Source organism: Elephas maximus, chromosome 9 (genome assembly GCF_024166365.1).
Source record: "Elephas maximus indicus isolate mEleMax1 chromosome 9, mEleMax1 primary haplotype, whole genome shotgun sequence".
NCBI classification, from domain to species: Eukaryota; Metazoa; Chordata; class Mammalia; order Proboscidea; family Elephantidae; genus Elephas; species Elephas maximus.
The window spans coordinates 110479832-110501202 of NC_064827.1; the positions used below are offsets into that span (position 1 = coordinate 110479832).

The window sequence follows — 21371 nt, forward strand, 5'->3', positions numbered from 1 at the left end:
GGTGGCTGCGGGAACTGGGTGTGCAGGTGTCAGGACTGCGGCTGAGAGTGGCAGCCCTGGTAGCCTCCACCCTGTTGGTGCAGCCGCTCCCTGATCACGTGTAGCCATCGCTGTTGCCACTGATGCCTGGAGCCCAGAGCACCCCGGGCCAGGTGGGACCCCCATTGGCACACTTCACAGGAGCAAAGGAGCCGCTGCAGGTGCTGCCCTGTGCCAGAGGTGATGAAGAGAGGCGGAGAGGAAGGTGGAGGTGGTGCTGCTGGGATTGGGATGCGCCCTGGAGCCCCACTGCTCATTCACTCTGGGGTTTTGGGGAAATAATACACAAAAGGAGAGCTTCTTTCCTTTTAAAAAAATAAAACAAAACCTTACAGGACCATGGATGTATATGAGGTAAGATACTGCCCAAATGGATGTTATGTGGCACATGACTGTAATTCCTAGCTTATTCCAATTTTTCATTGTACTCCTCTGCTTTTATTGCTTATTCATGATTTTTGTAAAGGACAAGCTCTGTACGTCTCTGACTTATATTCCCTAGTGAAAGAAGTCTTAAAGTATCTTTTGAAATGTTTTCCCTAATAACTTCATGCATTGCTACCATATCAATCTGGAACTTAACTATTTAGTGAGCATCCTTGAGCCCCCTTCTCCTCAAAGCCCATTTATTCTTATAATTCTAATAAGATTAGTGATCGAATTTTCAAACTAATATCAGATTAAAAGGGGACACACACACACACACACCTTACCCACTGTGAATTCCAACTCATAGTGACCCTGTAGGACAGAGTAGAACTGCCCCATAGTTTCCAAGGGAGCATCTGGTGAATTCGAACTGCTGACTTTTTGGTTAGCAGTCATAGCTCTTAACCACTACACCACCAGGGTTTCCTAGAGGGGGACAGGGTTGCTAATGATGAAAAAAGAAAACACTGAAAACCTTCAGAACCACAAGCTGCGGTAACTGACTCTAGCAGGAAAGAGACTTACATACCTTAACCAGTTCTGAAAGCTTCATAGCTTAAGCACAGTAACTGAACCTCATCATTACAAAAAAAAAGGTAAGGGGGGATCTGTTACAAACAGTCCTTCTTTTTCCTTTCCTGTCATAAAACCAAACTGATTTGTAAAATTTTAAGTTTCATTAATTTTTGAGGTTCATGAGTACCTCTGAGTTTTATACAGGAAAAAAAAAAAGGTGGCCCACTTAATTAACTGAAATATAAACCCACTGCCACTGAGTTGACTGCGATTCACAGCAAACCCACAGGTCAGAGAGAACTGCCCCATAGCGATTCCAATGCTGTAATCTCTACTGGAGCAGACTGCCTGCTACATCTTTCTCTACCATTAAAAAACAAAAAAACCAAACCCACTGCTGTCGAGTCAATTCTGGCTCAGTAGCAACCCTACAGGATAGAAAAGAACTATTCCATAGGGTTTTTTTTCCCAAAGAGCAGCTGGTGGATTCATACTGCTGACCTTTTGGTTAGTTGCTGTAGCTCTTAATAACTACTGTGCCACCAGGGCTCCTTCTCTACCAGTAAACAAAAAACCAAACCCGTTGCCATCGAGTCAATTCTGACTCACAGTGACCATATAGGGCAGAGTAGAACTGCCATAGAGTTTCCAAGGAGTGCCTGGTAAATCTGAACCGCTGACTTATTGATTAGCAGACGTAACTCTTAACCACTACACCATCGGGGCTTCCCCTCTACCATTACACGGTAGTAAACAGAAGTTGTAAGGCATTTTAGATTTTCAGCTGTTACAAATAACAGCCTTTCCAGGACAGAAAGAGGTGTTAGCCTGTGCATTTTCTGATTTAGTAGGGGATCTAATGGTTAAACGCTTGACTACTAGATGAAAGGTTGGTGGTTTGAACCCACCCAGAGGTACCTCAGAAGACAGGCCTAAGTGATCTGTATCTGAAAAGTCCCAGCCTTGAAAACCTAATGGAGACGTGAGTGGGAACAGAGGGACAGCAGCTAACATTACTGGTTCAGTGACTACCTTATCAGAGGCCAAATGAAACTTATGGAACTACATTTGAAGACTAACAGACCCTATTAGATATCAGTGTAGTCATTTCTGTTATGTCTAATCTAGTTCTCAGGGCTGGCCCCATGACCACCAGAGTCTACAACAGCTAGAATCTATAGGATATGATTAGAAATGCAGACTTGCCAGCCCCACCTGGCCTAGGAGTCAGAACTTGCATTTTAACAAGGTCCCCAGGAGACGAGCATGCACATAAAGTTTGAGACTCATCATTCTGGCAGTGTTCTGACAATGACTCAGAGATATCTGAACTTTTCTTCTTTTCTTGAGAAAATTAAATGTAATCTTTCTGAGAAGAGGGCCCATAACTTACTGAATTTTCTGGGGGCGTCTCTACTCCTCAAAAGATTAAAGAATCATAATGCCAAACACAAAGGGTATGGATTATTCCAGGAAGAGCCATGTACCAGTGACCGGGCTATGGCGGCTGCTGAGGAGGAACAGCCCCCATGCATACATCACAGTAATGCTCTGGCCCATTGCCATCCACTGGAGAGCTGTACCTGCACAACAGCATCCAGTAACCACAGGGCGTGGGGTGGAGGGAGGGCTAATCTCCCCAGGTCAGCCACAGGGATGCAATCTCCTTTTCTTCTCTCTTACTATAATCCCTCTACTCTTCCCTACTCTGCCACTCCTCCAGACCTCATTAGCCTCAACTTCCTGTTTAGCAATTTCTAGACTGTGCCCCCCGACTAAAATAAATTATGATACACCAATAAAATGAGTATCGTGCAGTCATTAAAAATAATAAATACATATTAAATAAGGACATTACCTATATATACCGAGAAAGAAAAAAAGTCAAAGAACTGTAGGTATAGTATATCATTTTCAAAAGATTTTAAAATATACATATTAAATCTGCGTTTAGGTATTTTATTTGCATTTAGAAGGCTACCCCCAAAACTTAACTATGGCTGTCATCAAGAGTAGGATCAGGATTGGACTAAACCAAAAGCAAAGAAGTTTCCTGAATAAACTGAATGCTTCAAAGGCCAGCGTAGCAGGGGCAGGGGCCTGGGGACCATGGTTTCAGGGGACATCTAAGTCAACTGGCATAATAAAATCTATTAAGAAAACATTCTGCATCCCACTTGGAAGAGTGGTGTCTAGGGGTCTTAAACGTCAGCAAGCAGCCATCTAAGATGCATCAATTGGTCTCAACTCACCTGGATCAAAGGAGAATGAAGAACACCAAGGACGCAAGGCGATTACGAGCCCAAGAGACAGAAAGGGCCACATGAACCAGAGACTACATTATCCTGAGACCAGAAGAACAACATGGTGCCCGGCTACAACCAATGACTGCCCTGACAGGGAACATAACAGAGGACCCCCGAGGGAGCAGGAGAGCAGTGGGATGCAGACCCCAAATTCTCATAAGGCCAGACTTAATGGTCTGACTGAGACTAGAAGGACCCTGGTGGTCATGGCCCCCAGACTTTCCATTGGCCCAGGACAGGAACCATTCCCGAAGCCAACTCTTAAGACACAGATTGTACTGGACAATGGGTTGGAGAGGGATGTTGATGAGGAGTGAGCTTCTTGGATCAGGTGGATACTTGAGACTATGTTGGCATCTCCTGCCTGGAGGGGAGATAAGAGGATGGAGGGGGTTAGAAACTTGCGAAATGGACACGAAAAGAAAGAGTGGAGGGAGAGAGCAGGCTGTCTCATTAGGGGGAGAGTAATTGGGAGTGTGTAGCAAGGTGTATATGGGTTTTTGTGTGAGAGGCTGACTTGATTTGTAAACTTTCACTTAAAACACAATAAAAATTATTAAAAAAAAAAAGTAGGATCAGGAGGGGAAGGCACAAAAGAGAAAAAATAAACATGTTTTTGGGTACCACAGAACTCACTGCAACTCACAGTGGCCCCATGTGACAGATTAGAGCTGCCCCATAGGGATGTGTGAAGAACTTTTAAATTTTGAGGTACTGGTAGGCCTAAACCGGGGGGGGATGTCCAGAATTAAAATTCGACACTCCATTCTGAATTTAAGTGAAATCTCACTTCACTCCTGATCCACACAGTCGAACGCCTTTGCATAGTCAATAAAACATAGGTAAACATCCTTCTGGTATTTTCTGCTTTCAGCCAGGATCCATCTGACATCAGCAATGATATCCCTGGTTCCATGTCCTCTTCTGAAACAGGCCTGAATTTCTGGCAGTTCCCTGTTGATATACTGCTGTAGCTGTTTTTTAATGATCTTCAGCAGAATTTTGCTTGCATGTGATATTAATGATACTCTCCTATAATTTCCACATTCAGTTGGATCACCTTTCTTGCGAATAGGCATAAATACAGATCTCTTCCAGTCAGTTGGCCAGGGAGCTGTCTTCTGTATTTCTTGGCATAGAGGAGTGAGCACGTCCAGTGCTGCATCTGTTTGTTGAAACATCTCAATTGATATTCCATCAATTCCTGGAGCCTTGTTTTTTGCCAATGCCTTCAGAGCAGCTTGGACTTCTTCCTTCAGTACCATCTATTCCTGATCATATGCCACCTCTTGAAATGGCTGAGCATCGACTAATTCTTTTTTGGTATAATGGCTCTGTGTATTCCTTCCATCTGTTGATGTTTACTGCGTCATTTAATATTTTCCCCATGGAATTCTTCACTATTGCAACTCAGGCTTGAATTTTTTTCTTCGTAACAAATTATGGATAACATTGCAAAGAATGGGAATTCCAGAACACTTAATTGTGCTCATGAGGAACGTTTACATAGATCAAGAGGCAGTTGTTCGGACAGAACAAAGGGATATTGATTGCTTTAAAGTCAGGGAAGGTGTGCATCAGAGTTGTATTCTTCCACCATACCTATTCAATCTGTATGCTGAGCACATAATCCGAGAAGCTGGGCTATATGAAGAAGAACGGGGCATCGGGATTGGAGGAAGACTCGTTAACAACCTGTGTTATGCAGATGACACAACCTTACTTGCTCAAAGCAAAGAGGACTCGAAGCACTTACTGATCAAGATCAAAGACCACAGTCTTCAGTATGGATTGCACCTCAAAATAAAACAAAAATCCTCACAACTGGACCAATGAGCAACATCATGATAAAGGGTGAAAAGATTGAAGTTGTCAAGGATTTCATTTTACTTGGATCCACAATCAACAGCCATGCAAGCAGCAGTCAAGAAATGAAAAGACGCACCACACCGGGTAAATCTGCTACAAAGGACCTCTTTAAAGTGTTGAAGAGCAAAGATGTCACCTTGAAGACTAAGGTGCGCCTGACCCAAGCCATGGTATTTTCAATCACATCATATGCATGTGAAAGCTGGACAATGAATAAGGAAGACCGAAGAACTGACACCTTTGAATTGTGGTGTTGGCAAGGAATATTGAGTATACAATGGACTGCCAAAAAAACAAAAAATCTGTCTTGGAAGAAGTGTGGCCAGAATGCTCCTTAGAGGCAAGGATGGCGAGACTGCGTCTTACATACTTTGGACACGTTGTCAGGAGAGATCAGTCCCTGGAGAAGGACATCATGTTTGGCAGAGTACAGGGTCAGCAGAAAAGAGGAAAACCCTCAACGAGGTGGACTGACACAGTGGCTGCAACAATGAGCTCAAGCATAACAACGATTGTAAGGATGGCTCAGGACTGGGCAGTGTTTCGTTCTGTTGTGCATAGGGTCACTATGGGTCAGAACTGACTCGAGGGCACCTAACAACAACATTCCTGATAACCATTCAGTTTCCATTAAAGTTTGGTAAGACAAAGCTCAGTGCTTGTTGAGTATGTTCCCACAGCTGATCCTAGAGGGGAAAAAAGCCTCACTGAGATGTTAAAAAATAGGTGACAGCTGTACTTAAAACTTGTTTTTAAACCATCTTGAAGGAACTTCCTCAGCAAGCACCGAGGCAGTATCTTCTTTTCCCTCAGTTAAATGAGTTCTTGCTCAAAAATACTTAAGATTTAAAATTGATATAATCTTCATACTTTCCCAACTAATGGCTGGTTCTGTATCCAAAGATTCTAATTAACTTGGCCCAGCTGCAAATCTATCAGTAAACTTCCATATCACTAAATTTTCATGTTGGAATTGTTTATACTTTTCATTTTAGAAATACTGCCTTAAACTATCATGAGATTTGTGTTAGACTAGAAACTGATGTAAAGAAAATTTTATAGTTAGTTAATTGCCACCCTTATAAATCCTACCCCCTTACCTGCCATCGCTTTGACATAAAACAGTTGTCTGTACTCAATCTCTGTTCGGTCTGTCAGGCAGCACATTCTATTATAGCCAAACCCAGGGCACACTCTCCCATGCTTCATTCCTCCAGTAAGTTTTTGTTTTGATATCATTTTGAGTCCTGGTCCAATGACTTCAGTAGGACAGGAGTTTCCTGGCTGCATTCTTTATAGATCACCAGGTCTTTCTCCCACAGAGCCACCGGATGGGTTCAAACTACCAATCTTTTTGATTCACAGCTGGGCACTTACCCATTGTGCTACTCACCACTGTAGATTAATCTTCCTAATAGCTCTGAAAATATCATTTCTGTATTTCAAAAAATATGCAGTGGCTTCTGGCTCCTTGCTCCAACTAAATTTCAGGCCTTTCAGTGGGGCACTCAAGGCCACCAAGACCTTACCCCAAATCACTAATCTTTTGTCTTATAAAACTCAGCCTCCAGCCACACCACACTGTCAGACATTGCTAAGAAAAAAACCTGTTCTCCTGTACATGGCTTCTTCTCCATATACTCTAGCACTACTTGGCTTAAAAGTACTTTCCATGAGGCTTTCATGGGTCCCCTCTTTCTCAAAACTGATTCAGGAGGCCCACCTGAATTCCCTTATCTGTTCCTCTCCTACACATTGTGGTTTATTTGTATTGCACATCCCAGACATCCTCCAATTCAACTGTAAGCTTGTTGCTGGTAAGAATCATTTTCCAACCTAACCTCCAGTGAGTGCCTGTCACACAAGCCCTCAGTAAACACTTATTAAATGAATGAATCCCTTTCTCCACACCCTTGGTTCCTCAGTCAGCGGTAACTCCTCCCACTGGCCTCTCCAATCTATCCCAGTCCAGGGGCTCCTCCTGCCACAGGAAAGCAGTTATTAGACAGTTTTGATGCCACCACTTAACATGCAGGCTATAGGAAGTCACTCAACCTTTAAATCTCAGCCTGTCATCTGTATAAAAAAAAAAAAAAGAGGGGGTTGGGTCATAAATCTTCACAGAGCTATTTTAATATTAAGTAAAATAATGGCTACCACAGTTCAGAGCAATCAAGTGCCATCTATGTAAACCATTATTATCATTTTGCCCACAAACTCCACTATATTATCCTTTCCCAGTCACTAAATTATATCCTATTGCACCATCAGGTCCCCGGGGGTGCAAGGTTTGTGATCGACAACTAACCTAAAGGTTGGTAGTATGAACTCACCCAGTGGCGTCAGGGAAGAAAAGCCTGGTGATCTGCTGCTGTAAAGATTACAGCCAAGAAAACCTTATGGAGTAGTTCTACTCTGTAAGACATGAGGTCACCATGAGTTCAAATCAACTGGATGGCAACAGGTTTTGTTTTATTGCACTGTCAGTGTGGAAACACCTGACATGAAATCTGTGGTAGATAATGGATTCCATTCCACTTGCTAATGGCTTCCTGCATCCCTTCTCTGATCAGTTCGGGCCTGAGCTGCTCCATCTAACCCTTTCTCTCTCCTTTCTACTCATCTGGGGCTAGGTCAGCAGATATCAGCCCCTTTCCTATTTCTTAGGGCCAATAATCAATCCCTTGAAATGACTCACAAGCTCCAGGGAAAAGGCTATCTTTAACCTAGCAGAAAAAAAAAAAAGATATAAACACACAGGGTGAGGTCCTAGAGGAGTCTTGGAGAGTTTCCATGTCCCCAGGAACATGCTTAGTCTCCTAAAAGCAGATGTTGGCTCTCTCCATCCAGGAAGCAGGGCTTAAAGCCCTGGAATGGGAGACTCAGAAAAGGCGTACAGAGCCCTTTCAGGAGCTTGATACAGAAGACAGGATTACTGGCAGGACTGTGGAGAGTGACACACATTCAGTGGTGCAGTCAGCCGCCATCTTTGGGTGGGGCACCTCTGCAGCAGACTCTGCTGGTCAAGAGATTGGGTTGCTAATGCGACGTGCATGCTACCCGTGTTTTCTAAGACGAAAATTCCCATTCTGGTTATCATTTTGGTTCACTCACATTTAAAAAATTTTGGGTCGAACAGAACACTTTCACTTTATCGGCCATGACTGAACCAGGAAGAACTGGTTCCATGCCCTATCAGGAAGCACCACTGAGCCTCTGTCTTCTAAGGCCATAATAGATGCCACCGTGCCTCCTGAGGATTAATCAGTATCAACTCCCAGGTGGTCCCTCTTGGTCTGGTCAGTCCCCGATTCAATGGCCTCAGGTGTGGTCCTGCTCTCCGGAACCAGGACCAAAGGTCAAATCGTTTACTGCAAGGGAGTTCCACACCACCCACCTATCTTTGCACAAACTTTTGAAGAGTAAAATCTATACTTAGCTGCCTTCTCTTCCATATAATTCACTTTTTAGTCACTTAAAAAGAGGATGTATCTCCAACTATTTTGCTGATACAGGCATATGTCATTTTATTGCACTTTGCTTTACTGTGCTTCACAGATACTGCATTTTTTACAAATTGAAAGTTTGGGGCAATCCTGCATCAAGCAAGTCTGTCGGTGCCATTTTTTCCAATAGCATGTGCTCATTTTGTGTCTCTGTGTCACATTTTGGTAATTCCAACAATATTTCAAACTTTTTCATAATTACTATATGTTATGGTGATCTGTGATGACTGATCTTTGATATTACAATCATTTTGGGGCACCACGAACCACACCCCTCTAAGAGGGCAAACTTAATTGACAAATGTTGTATGTGTTCTAACTCCTCCACCAACCGGCTGTTCCCGTCTCTCTCCCTCTCCTCGGGTGTACCTATTCCTAGAGACACAACAACATTGAAGTTAGCCCAATTAACAACCCTACAGTGGTCTCTAAGTGTTCAAGTGAAAAGAAGAGTCACATATCTCTCACTTTAAATCAAAAGCTAAAAATGATTAGGCTTAGTGAGGAAGGCATGTCGAATACCAAGGCAGACCAAAAGCTAGGCTTCCTGTGCCAGTAAGCCAAGTTGTGAATCCAAAGGAAAAGATCTTGAGGGAAATTAAAAGTGCTATTCCAATGAATGGAAACCTTGGTGGTACAGTGGTTAAGAGCTGGGCTGCTGAACAAAAGGTTCGCAGTTCGAATCCACCAGCTGCTCCTTGGAAACCCTATGGGGCAGTTCTACTCTGTCCTATAGAGGCGCTATGAGTCGGAATCAACTTGATGAGTTATTCCAGTGAACACACGAATGATTAGAAAGCAAAACAGACTTACTGCTGATATAGAGAAAGTTTTAGTGGTCTGGATAGAAAATCAAACCATCCATAACATTCCCTTAAGCCAAAGCCTAATTCAGAGCAATACCCCAACTGCTCAATTCTATGAAGGCTCAGAGAGATAAGGAAACTGCAGAAGAAAAGTTTGAAGCTAGCATGAGGTTTAAGGAAAGAACCTATCTCCATAAAAGTGCAAGGTGAAGCAGCACCTGCTGATGTAGAAGCTGCAGCAAGTTATCCACAAGATCTAGCTAAAATAATTCATGAAGGTGGCTACACTCAACAACAGATTTTCAATATAGACGAAACAGCATTATGCTGGAAGAAGATACCATCTAGGACTTTCATAGCTAGAGAGAAGTCAATGCCTGGCTTCAAAGCTTCAAAGCACAGGCTGACTCTCCTGTTAGGCACTATTGCAGCTGGTGACTCTAAGTTGAAGCCAATGCTCATTTACCATCACAAAAATCCTAGGGCCCTTAAGAACTATGCCAAATCTACTCTGCCTGTGTTCTACAAATGGAACAACAAAGCCTGGATGACATCACTTCTGTTTACAACATAGTTTACTGAATATTTTAAGCCTACTGTTGAGACCTGCTGCTCAGAAAAAAAGACTCCTTTCAGAATATTACTGCTCAGTGACAATGCAGCAGGTCGCCCAAGAGTTCTGATGAAGATGTACAAGGAGATTAATGTTGTTTTCATGCCTGCTAACAGAACATCCATTCTGCAGCCCATGGATCAAGGAGTAATTTCAACTTTCAAGTCTCATTATTTAAGAAATACATTTCATACGATTATAGCTGCCACACATAGTGATTCCTCTGATGGATCGGGGCAAAGCAAATAGAAAACCTTCTGGAAAGGATTCACCATTCTAGATGCCATTAAGAACATGGGAGGACGTCAAAATATCGACACTTAGAGGAGTTTGGAAGAAGTTGATTCCAACCCTCATGGATGACTTTGAGGAGTTCAAAACTTCAGTGAGGAAGTAACTGCAGGTGTGGTGCAAAGAGCAAGAGAACTAGAATTATTAGAAGTAGAGACTGAAGACACGACTGAACTGCTGCAATCTCACGATAAACTTTTAACAGATGAGGAGTTGCTTCCTATGCATGGGCAAAGAAAGTGGTTTCTTGAGATGGAATCTATTCTTGGTGAAAATGCTGTGAACATTGAAACAACAACTAAGGATTTAGAATACTACACAAACTTAGCTGACAAAGCGGCAGCAGGGTTTGAGAGAATCAACTCCAATTTTGAAAGGAGTTCCACTGTGGATAAAACACTATTAAACAGCATCACATGCTACAGAGAAATCTTTTGTGAAAGGAAGAGTCAATTGATGCGGTAAACTTTACTACTGTCTTATTTTAATAAATTGCCACAGACCAGGAACTAGGGTCACATAACAACGCGTATATGAATTTCTGTATGAGAAACTAACTTGAGCTGTAAACTTTCACCTAAAGCACAATAAAAAAAAAAAAAAACTGCCAAAAAAAAAAAGACATTGCCACAAATACTCCAACCTTCAGCAACCAACACCGTGGTCAGTTGGCAGCCATCAACATCAAGGCAAGACCTCCGCCAGCAAAAAAGATTACAACCTGCTGAAGGCTCAGATGATGGTGTGCATTTTTTAACAATAAAGTATCTTTTAATTAAGGTATTTTTTTATGTACATTTTTTTTTAGACAATGCCATTGCACACTTAACAGAGACTACAGTACAGTGTAAACGTAACTTTTATATGCACTGGGAAACCAAAAAATTTGTGACTCATTTTATTGTGATATTCACTTTATTGCAGTGGTCTGTAACCAAACCTGAGATATCTCCAAGGTATGCCTGTATTTGCTTTTCTTTTTCTTTTTTTTTTTTAAGTTTACATATTATTAAAAACCACAAAACTAATTCCAACCCCAGTGTGCAGACTAGAACTGCACTATATAACCTTTTCAAGGTTATGACCTTTCAGAAGCCACCTGCAAGGCCTTTCTTTCCAGGCACTTCTCGGTGGGTTTGATCTGCCTACCTGTCAGTTCCCCTATGCGATTGTACGTTTGTTGTACTGTGGGGGCTTGAGTGTTGCTGGAAACTATGTCACCAGTGTTCAAGTACCAGCATGGTCACCCATAACAGACAGGTTTCAGCTGAACTTCCAGACTAAGATGGACCAGGAAGAAGGGCCTGGCAGTATACTTCAGAAAAGAATTAAGCCAGTGAAAACCTTATGAATAGCAGAACATTATGTGATACAGTGCAGGAAGATGAGACCCTCAGGTTGGAAGCCATTCAAAATATGACTGAAGAGCTGCTTCCTCAAAGTAGAGTCAACCTTAATGACATGGATGGAGTCAAACTTTCAAGACCTTCATTTGTTGGTGTGGCCCGACTCAAAAGGGGAAGAAACAGCTACAAACATCCATTAATAATCAGAACATGGAATGTACGAAGTACGAAATCTAGGAAAATCGGAAACTGTTAATATCCTAGGCATTAGTGAGCTGAAATGGGCTGGTACTGGCCATTTAGAGAATTATATGGTTTACTATGCCAGGAATGACAAATTGAAGAACGGTGTTGCGTTCATAGTCAAAAGAACATTTTAAGATGAATCCTGAAGTACAATGCTGTCAGTGACAGGATAATATCTATACACCTTCAAGGAAAGCCAGTTATCATGACTATTACTCAAATTTACGCACCAACCACTAAAGCCAAAGATGAAGAAATTGAAGATTTTTACCAATTTCTGCAGTCTGAAACTCACTGAACATTCAATCAGGATGCACTGATAATTACAGGTGATCGGAACGCGAAAGTTGGAAACAAAGAATGATCTGTAGTTGGAAAATATGGCCTTGGTGATAGAAACGATGCCAGAGACTGCATAACAGAATTCTGCAAGAACAACTTCTGCATTGCAGATATCTTTTTCCGCCAACATTAACAGCGACCACACACACGAACCTTGCCAGATGGAATACACAGGAATCAAATCAGCTACATCTGTGGAAAGAGGCGATGGAAAAGTTCTATATCATCAGTCAAAAAAAGGCCAGGGGCCGACTGTGAAACAGACTATCAATCGCTCATAAGCAAATTCAGGTTAAAACTGGAGAAACTCAGAACAAGTCCATGAGAACCAAAATACGGTCTGGAGCACATCCCGCTGAATTTAGGGACCATCTCAAGAGTGGATCTGACACACTGAACGCTAATGACCAAAGACCAGACAATCTGTGGAATGACATCGAGGACATCACGCATGAAGAAAGAGAGAGGTCATTAAGAAGACGGGAAAGAAATAAAGGTCAAAATGGACGTCAGAAGAGATTCTGAGACTTGCTCTTGAACGTTGATCAGCTAAAGAGAAATGAAGAGATGATGAAGTAAAAGAGCTGAAAAGAAGATTCCAAAGGGCAGCTGAAGAAGCCAAAGTGCTATAATGACACGTGCAAAGACCTGGAGGTAGAAAACCAAAACAGAAGACCTTGCTCGGCATTCCTCAAGCTGAAATGAAGTGAAAGAAATTCAAGCCTCGAGTTACAATACTGAAGGATCCTACAGGGAAAATATTCATTCAGGAAGCATTAAAAGAAGAAGGAAGGAATACACAGGGTCACTATACCAAAAAGAATTGGTCGAAGTTCAACCATTTCAGGAGGTAGTATACGATCAGGAACTGATGATGGTAGTGAACGAAGAAGTACGAGCTGCACTGAAGGCACTGGTGAAAAATAAGCCTCCAGGAATTGATGGAACATCAATTAAGATGTTTCAAAAAATGGATGCAGCACTGGAAGTGCTCACTCGTCTATACCAAGAAATTTGGAAGACAGCTACCTGGCCAACCGACTGAGAGAGATCCGTATTTATGCCTATTCCCAAGAAAGGTGACCCAACAGAATGTGGAAATTATCAAACAATATCATTAATATCACACGGAAGTAAAATTTTGCTGAAGATCATTCAAAAGCAGTTGCAGCAGTATATCAACAAGGAACTGCCAGAAACTCAAGCTGGATTCAGAAGAGGACAGGAACGCAGGGATATCATTGCTGATGTCAGATGGAATCTGGCTGAAAGCAGAGAATACCTGAAAGATATTTACCTACGTTCTATTGACTATGCAAAGGCATTCAACTGTGTGTATCATAACAAATTATGGATAACATTGCGAAGAATGGGAATTCTAGAACACGTAATTGTACTCAAAAGGAACCAGTACATAGATCAAGAGGCAGTTGTTCAAACCGGGCAAGGGGATACTCTATGGTTTAAAGTCAGGAAGGGTGTGTGTTAGGGTTGTATCCTTTCACCACACTTAATTCAATCGGTATGCCGAACAAATAATCGGAGAAGCTGAACTACGTGAAGAACAAGGCACCAGGATTGGAGGAAGACTCATTAACAACCTGCGTTACGCAGATGACACAACCTTGCTTGCTGAAGTAAAGACGACTTGAAGCACTTACTGATGAAGATCAAAGACCACAGCCTTCAGTATGGATTATACCTCGACGTAAAGAAAACAAAAATCCTCAGAACTGGACCAATAAGCAACATCATGATAAACGGAGAAAAGACTGACGTTGCCAAGGATTTCATTTTGATTGGATCCACAATCAACACCCATGGAAGCAGCAGCCAAGAAATCAAAATATGCATTGCATTGAGCAAATCTACTGCAGAAGGCCTCTTTAAAGTGTTGAAAACCAAAGATGTCACCTTGAAGACTAAGGTGCGCCTGACCCAAGCCCTGGTGTTTTCAATTGCCTCATATGCATGTGAAAGCAGGAAGATGAATATGGAACACCAAAGAGAAATTGATGCCTTTGAATTGTGGTGTTGTAGAAGAATGTTGAATATACCACAGACTGAAACAAATCTGTCTTGGAAGAAGTATAACCAGAATGCTCCTTAGAAGCAAGAATAGCAAGACCTGGTATGGACATGTTATTAGGAGGGCTCAGACCCTAGAGAAGGACATCATGCTCGGGAAAGTAGAGGGTCGGCGAAAAAGAGAAAGACCCTCAACAAGATGGATTGACACAGTGGCTGCAAGAATAGGCTCAAGCATAACAACAATTGTGAGGATGGTACAGGACTGGTTCTGCTGTACATAGGGTCGCAATCAGTCGGAACCAACTCGACGGCACCTAACAAACGGAATAAAAACAAACCTTTCGGTTAAGAGTCCAGCATTTAACCACCTGTGCCACCCAGGGACTCCTATCATATTACTAAAGATGCCCTAAATCGGAACACCACAGAGAACCGCTGAGGGAGCAGGAGAGCAGTGGGATGCAGGCCCCAAATTCTTGTAAAAAGTCCAGACTGAATGGTCTGACTAAGACTAAAAGGACCCGGGTGGTCATGGTCCCCAGACCATCTGTTTGCCCACGACAGGAACCATTTCCAAAGACAACTCTACAGACATGGATTGGACTGGACAATGGGATAGAAAACGATACTGGTGAAGAGTGAGCTTCTTGGATCAAGTAGACACGTGAGACTATGTTGGCATCTCCTGTCTGGAGGGGAGATGAGAGGGCAGGGGGGTCAGAAGCTGGCCGAATGGACACGAAAAGAGAGTGGAGGGAAGGAGTGTGCTGTCTCAATAGGGGGAGAGCAATTAGGAGTATATATCAAGGTGTATATAAATTTTTGTATGAGAGACTGACTTGATCTGTAAACTTTCACTTAAAGCACACACACACAAAAAAAGCCCTACATTACTTTGCCTCTAATTTCATCCCCACCCTGAGGTCTCTGCAATATCTGAACGCTAAAAGTAAACTTTTCCCACTTTATTAAAAACCTGTTTTTGCTTCTGGGTTCATTTCAAACACCACCTCATTCAAAAGGCAACCATAAATTCTGAAGGCTGGAAGTTAAGCGCCATCTTCCACCTGCTTCTGACAAACACCCAAAGCTGCAATGACAACAGCAACTCCCCATCTCCTGGATAACCAGGTGGTACTTTCAAACTCTACTATACTTTAGTTATGGTCTTCTTTCAAGTTAGGTTTCCCTTCTCCTTTTTCCCCCAATTCTATTCATCCTTCAAGGCCCAACTCTAATGGCTGCTCCTTGGAGGGCCAGTGAAGAACTTTCTTCCCCCTCTCTGCTCCCAGCGATGTGGGCAGACGTCAACAGCACATGGAATATTGCATTCTCTGTATGTGATCTGAGAACAGGGAGCCAGTGCCTTACTCCCTTCTGATCCGGGCTCCCCAGAAATAAACGCATGTTCACGCCGGCCAGTTAAAGGAGCCTAGGACACAGAACCATGCCTTGATTTGTTCTTATTTAATACCACGATTTCGAAGTAATTTGGCTCATGTTCTTCACATTTCCAAAGTGCTTTATCACAGTGAATTCTCATAACCACTCAATTTAAGTATTCCCATTATCCCTGTATACATATGAAGACTGCAGTACTGGGTTCAAAGCCGCGCTGGTATGAAGGAGCCAAGTCAGGACTCGTACCTGGTAACGAGTTCTTTAAGGCCACGCTAGACTGTCTCCCAATATGCCTCTTTGGAAATAAATATTCTAGGCAACTAACATAAAGCAAGCCCTGAAGAAACATCTGTTTCTTATCGAGTTTTACCGGCTCGGAGCCGAAGTGCATGCTTGACCCTGGCCTCGCGCTCTCCATGCGCAGAAGCCTCCCAAGGGCGCAAAGAGGCCCCGCGGACTGGACAGGGCTGTACCTGAGGAGTCAGGAGTGCCGGACGGGACGGGCTGCGGCGGGCAAGCACCGCGGGTCGGAGTGCCTCCAGAAAGAACCTGGACCCACGCTGCAGCAGGGAGTGGAGAAATGATGCAACGCCCAGGCCGCGCTGCGTGAACGGGAAGGGACTGCTATGCACCAACCAATCACCGGGCGCTGCATGACACCCTGTAACAAACCGTCTTCCCATTGGTCATTTGGTGGCCGGGGTACGCCCACCTGTCCAAATGGTGGAACTGCGGTACGAATGTCAAGGAACGCTGCTCAGCGTTAAAAAGGAACGCGCTACTGATACACACCACAACAAGGAAGACTCTCACAACCCTGAGAGGTGACCAAAGGAAGCTAGACACAGAAGTGCACGTGCTGTATGATTCCGTGTATATAAAACTCTACAACCCGTTTTAAAAAAAAAAAAAAAAACCGTTGCTGTGGGGTCGATTCCAACTCCTAGCGACCCTATAGGACAAGGTAGAACTGCCCCGCGGACTTTGCAAGGAGCGCCTGGTGGATTCAAACTGCCGAGCTTTTGGTTAGCAGCTGTAGCTGTTAACCACCACACCACCAAGGTTTCCAAACTCTGCAACAGGCAATATGATTAACGGTGATAGAAAACAGAATAATGGTGACCTCGGGGTGGGCGAGAGCCCTGGTTAGATCCCTCGGCTGCTAACAAAAATGTCAACAGTTTGAATCTACCAGCCGCTCCTTGGAAACCCTATGGGCAGTTCTACTCTGTAGTATAGGGTCGCTATGAGTCGGAATCCATTCGATGGCAGGGGTTCTGAGTGGGTGAGGTAATTTAGGATTGACTGGGAAGATGAGTGGAGGGAAATTTGAAAGGGATGCTAATGTTCTACATCTTAATTGGGATGTTGGTAACACAGGTATATGCTTTTGTCAAAATTCATCTAACTATACATTTTTTTAAACCTGTTGCTGTGGCGTCAGTTCCGACTGATAGCAACCCTATAGGACAGAACAGAACAGAACTGCCCCATGAAGTTTCCAATAAGCGGCTGGTGGATTCAAACTGCTGACATTTTGGTTAGCAGCTAAGCTCTTAACCACTGCGCCACCATTTACATGTAGTGAAGTGCACAGATCTTAAGATCTGTGCACAGAACACTTAAGATCTGTGCACTTCACTACATGTAAGTTATATCCTAAATTTATACCCCCAAAACAAAAAATTTCTGGAGCCCTGGCCTGGAATAATCATACCCTGGGGCTATGAGCAGTCAATCCCGAGGCCATGTTCCTGTAGAAAAAAGCATTGCTAGGCTCTAGGGCTTAGGGCAGTATTTTTCAAAGTGTAGGGGATACCTGCATCCAAATCAGACCAAGTCTTTGCTAAAATGCCTAGGCAGCACACCGGAGCCCTGGTGGTGCAGTGGTTAAGTGTTTGGCAGCTAACCAAAAGATTCGCATTTTAAATCCACCAGTCACTTCATGGAAACCATATGAGGCAGTTCTACTCTGTCCTATGGGGTTGCTATGACTTGGAATTGACTCCATGGCAACATGTTTGGTTTTGGGCGGCCCACTAAACCCGCTGCCATACTAGACCTACTAAATCAGTCTCTGGAATTGAATCCTGGAAATCTGTATTGTAACAGGCATCCAGAATAATTCCACTGCTGGGTAAAATCCCTGACTGGCCCATCTGGAGAGACCCTCCTTTCCTTCGGGGAAATTCAGATGCCTACAGAACTATGTCTGGGCAGAGTCAAGGGACTGTTGGTCACTGGTGTTCCTGGGAAGCTTCTCCTTCTTTGTTTCCTTCAGTGTCACCTCATGAATTTTCCTGGACTTTTCTGCAGAAATTTTCTTAAATGGTCATATGGCGCAATATAACCAAACAAAAAGGGACAGAAGGGCCTGGCAAAACCAGCTTTAAATTTTTTATTGTGATTTAAAAAAAAAAAAAAGATGTTTCCTGTAATGGAAAAAATCATTCATTCATTCATTCATTGTAACTGGTATGTGTCTGCCTGATGCTTTCCGTATCTTCTGGTTAAAAACAAAGGGGGCATCTGGGCCATGCAAAGGGCAGTAGGTCTCAGACTTTGAGACCTGAGACTATGAAGGAAATTTTAGGCAGTAGCAAATTGAGAGTAATTCTGTATGTAACTGCTTATTTTACGCATCAGAGGGACAGAAAAAATTGATCTGGCTAAAATACGTAGGAAGTACTTCCTTAATAAGTTTAACTAAGAACATTTTGATAGTCTGTTTGGCATTCATTCAGCAATCACCTATGGTCTAGAACTAAGTGCAATGTCCTTGATCAAAGGTGTAACTCTCAATGATTCAATAACTTACTTCACTTGAACATACGTATTTAGTAGTTGTGTATCCACAGTTTTTTATTAACTGGAACTAGTTGGAATCTGTTTTAAGTTTTTGCATTCCTCAAGTTTCCACCTTGTTCAGTTCACCTCTATCATCTGTCCAGAAAGCCCAGAAGAAAAAGGTGGGGGTAAAGGAGACAGATGGGTCTGATTATTTAAAAATTGGACTGAGAAACATTTTATAGAACTATGGGAGAAGGTACCAGAAGACTACATGTGGAAAAGTTAAGCAAATGAAAAATGAGAATTACAGGAAAAACAGTTAAATGTGATCAAAATATACTAAAAGAGTTGAATCATCATTTTTCAGAGTAAGATGCTGTCTTAGTTATCTAGTGCTGCTATAATAGAAATAACCACAAGTGGGTGGCTTTAAGAAACAGAAATTTGTTGCCTCACAGTTTAGGAGGCTAGAAGTCTGAATTCCAGGTGCTGGCTCTATAGGAAGGCTTTTTTTCCCTGTGAGCTCTGGGGACAGTCTCTGTTTCTTCATTCTTTGGTGAAGGTCCTTATCTCCTCAGCTTTTATTCTTTGGATCCTTGGTGATCTTCACATGGCATGGCATCTATCTTCTCCCATCTCTGCTTGATTGTTTAATCTCTTTTATATCGCAAAAGAAATTGAATTAAATCTCAATCTACCTAACACTGCCTCATTAACATAACAAAGAAAACCCATACTCAAATGCGGTTGTAACCACGTGTATCCAAAAAAAAAAAAAAAGAACCCCAAACCCATTGTCATTGAACCAATTCCACCTCATAGCGACCCTATAGGACAGAGTAGAGCTGCCCCATAGTGTTTTTAAGGAGTGGCTGGCGGATTCAAACTGCTGACCTTTTGGTTAGCAGCCATAGCTCTTAACCATTACACCACCAAGGTTTCCAACCACACGTACAGGTGTTAGGATTTACAACACAAATTTTTTGGGGGACAAAATTCAAAACACAACAGAAATCAGTAGGTAACATCTAAAACTGACAAACCAAGAAATCGCAGCATAAGCACATTAGGTAATATGGAGGTGAATACCAGAGGAAACACATAAAATTGTTGAAGGTGGTTGTATCTGGGGAACAGAATTTGAGGGAAGAGTTGGAAAGAGCTCACTTTTTGTCATTACAAATCTGATAATTCTATGTTTAACTATTAATTTTGACATTTTAGACTTAAAATAGTAAGAATAGTACAAAGAATTATTGTATACCCTTAAGTTTGATTCCTCAAATGTTAACATTTTACCTACTTTTCTTTATCATTCTTTCTTGCTCTCTTTCTACACGCACGTAAAATATACTATTTTTTATTATTTTAGAGTAAGTTGCAGACAAGTTGTTCCTTTACCGCTTAATACTTGTGTATCTTTTGAAAACAAGAGCATTATATGCAAAACCACAGTACAAGTAACAAAATCAGAAAAGTAGAATTGATACAGTACACATTTAATCTACACTGTTAATTCAGATTTGGCCAGTTGTCTCAATAATGTCCTTTATAAACAAAGAAACTCATCTGTCACTTTGTCGTACTGTGGTAGCTTGTGTGTTGCTGTGATATTGGAAGCTATGCCAATGGTATTACAAATAACAGCAGGACCACCTGTGTTGGACAGGCTTCAGCAGAGCTTCCAGACTAAGACAGACTAGGCAGAAGTACCTGGCAGTCCATTTCTGAAAAAATTGGCCAGCGAAACCTTATGGATAGCAGCGGAACATTGTCTGATATAGTGCCAGAAAATGAGTCCCTCAGGTTGAAAGGCACTCAAAATACCACTGGGGAAGGGCTTCCTCCTCAAAGTAGGGTTGACCTTAGTGACGTGGATGGACTCAAGCTTTCAGGACCTTCATTTGCTGATGTGGCATGATTCCAAATGAGAAGAAACAGCTGCAAACATCCATTAATAATCAGAACATGGAATGTATGAAGTGTGAATCTAGGAAAACTGGAAGTTGTCAAAATGAAATGGAACGCGTAAACATTGATATCTTAGGCATTCGTAAGCTGAAATGGACTGGTGTTAGCCATTTTGATTTAGACAATCATACGGTCTACTATGCCTGGAATGACAAATTGAAGAGGAATGGTGTCATATTCATCCTCAAAAAGAACATTTCAAGAGCCGTCCTGAAGTACAACGGTCTGTCGGTGGTAGGATAATATCCATACACCTACAAGGAAGACCATTTCAGGAGGTAGCATATGAGCAAGGACTGTTGGTACTGAAGGAAGAAGTTCAAGTTGAACTGAACGTGTTGGTGAAAAGCAAAAGGCTCCACGAATTGATGGAATACCAATTGTGATGTTTTAACAAACGGATGCAGTGCTGGAGGTGCTCACACTTGTATGCCAAGAAATTTGGAAGACAGCTACCTGGCCAACTGACTGGAAGAGATCTATATTTGTACCCATTCCAAAGAAAGGTGATCCAACAGAATGCAGACATTGTCCAACAATATCATTAATATCACACACAAGCAAAATTTTGCTGAGTATCATTCAAAAGTGGTTGTAGAAGAACATCAAAAGGGAACTGCCAGAAATTCCGGACGGATTCAGAAGAGGATGCGAAACAAGGGATATCATTGCTAATGTCAGATGAATCTTGGCTGAAAGCAGAGAATACCAGAAAGATGTTCACCTGTGTTTTATTGACTATGCAAAGGCATTCGACTACATGCATCTTAACAAATTATGGACAACATTAGGAAGAATGGGAATTCCAGAACACTTAATTGTGCTCATGAGGAACCTGTACATAGACCAAGAGGCAGTCATTCAAAAAG

At 42.4% G+C, this 21371-nt stretch overlaps 1 protein-coding gene and 1 non-coding gene across 4 annotated transcripts in view; both read right to left on the reverse strand.

Annotated features, from left to right (window-relative positions):
• IARS1 (isoleucyl-tRNA synthetase 1) overlaps window positions 1-16353 on the reverse strand; it is a 119252-nt gene extending 102899 nt beyond the window's left edge. For all 3 annotated transcript variants that reach the window (XM_049896102.1, XM_049896101.1, XM_049896103.1), the window contains exon 1: window positions 16215-16353. The gene's annotated coding sequence lies outside the window, so the exon portion shown is untranslated. The remainder of the gene's footprint in view (window positions 1-16214) is intronic.
• On the reverse strand, window positions 2464-2597 carry LOC126083506 (small nucleolar RNA SNORA84). Its single transcript, XR_007518848.1, has one exon. It is a non-coding gene; the product is annotated as a small nucleolar RNA SNORA84 (small nucleolar RNA).
• Window positions 16354-21371: the final 5018 nt, after the last annotated feature.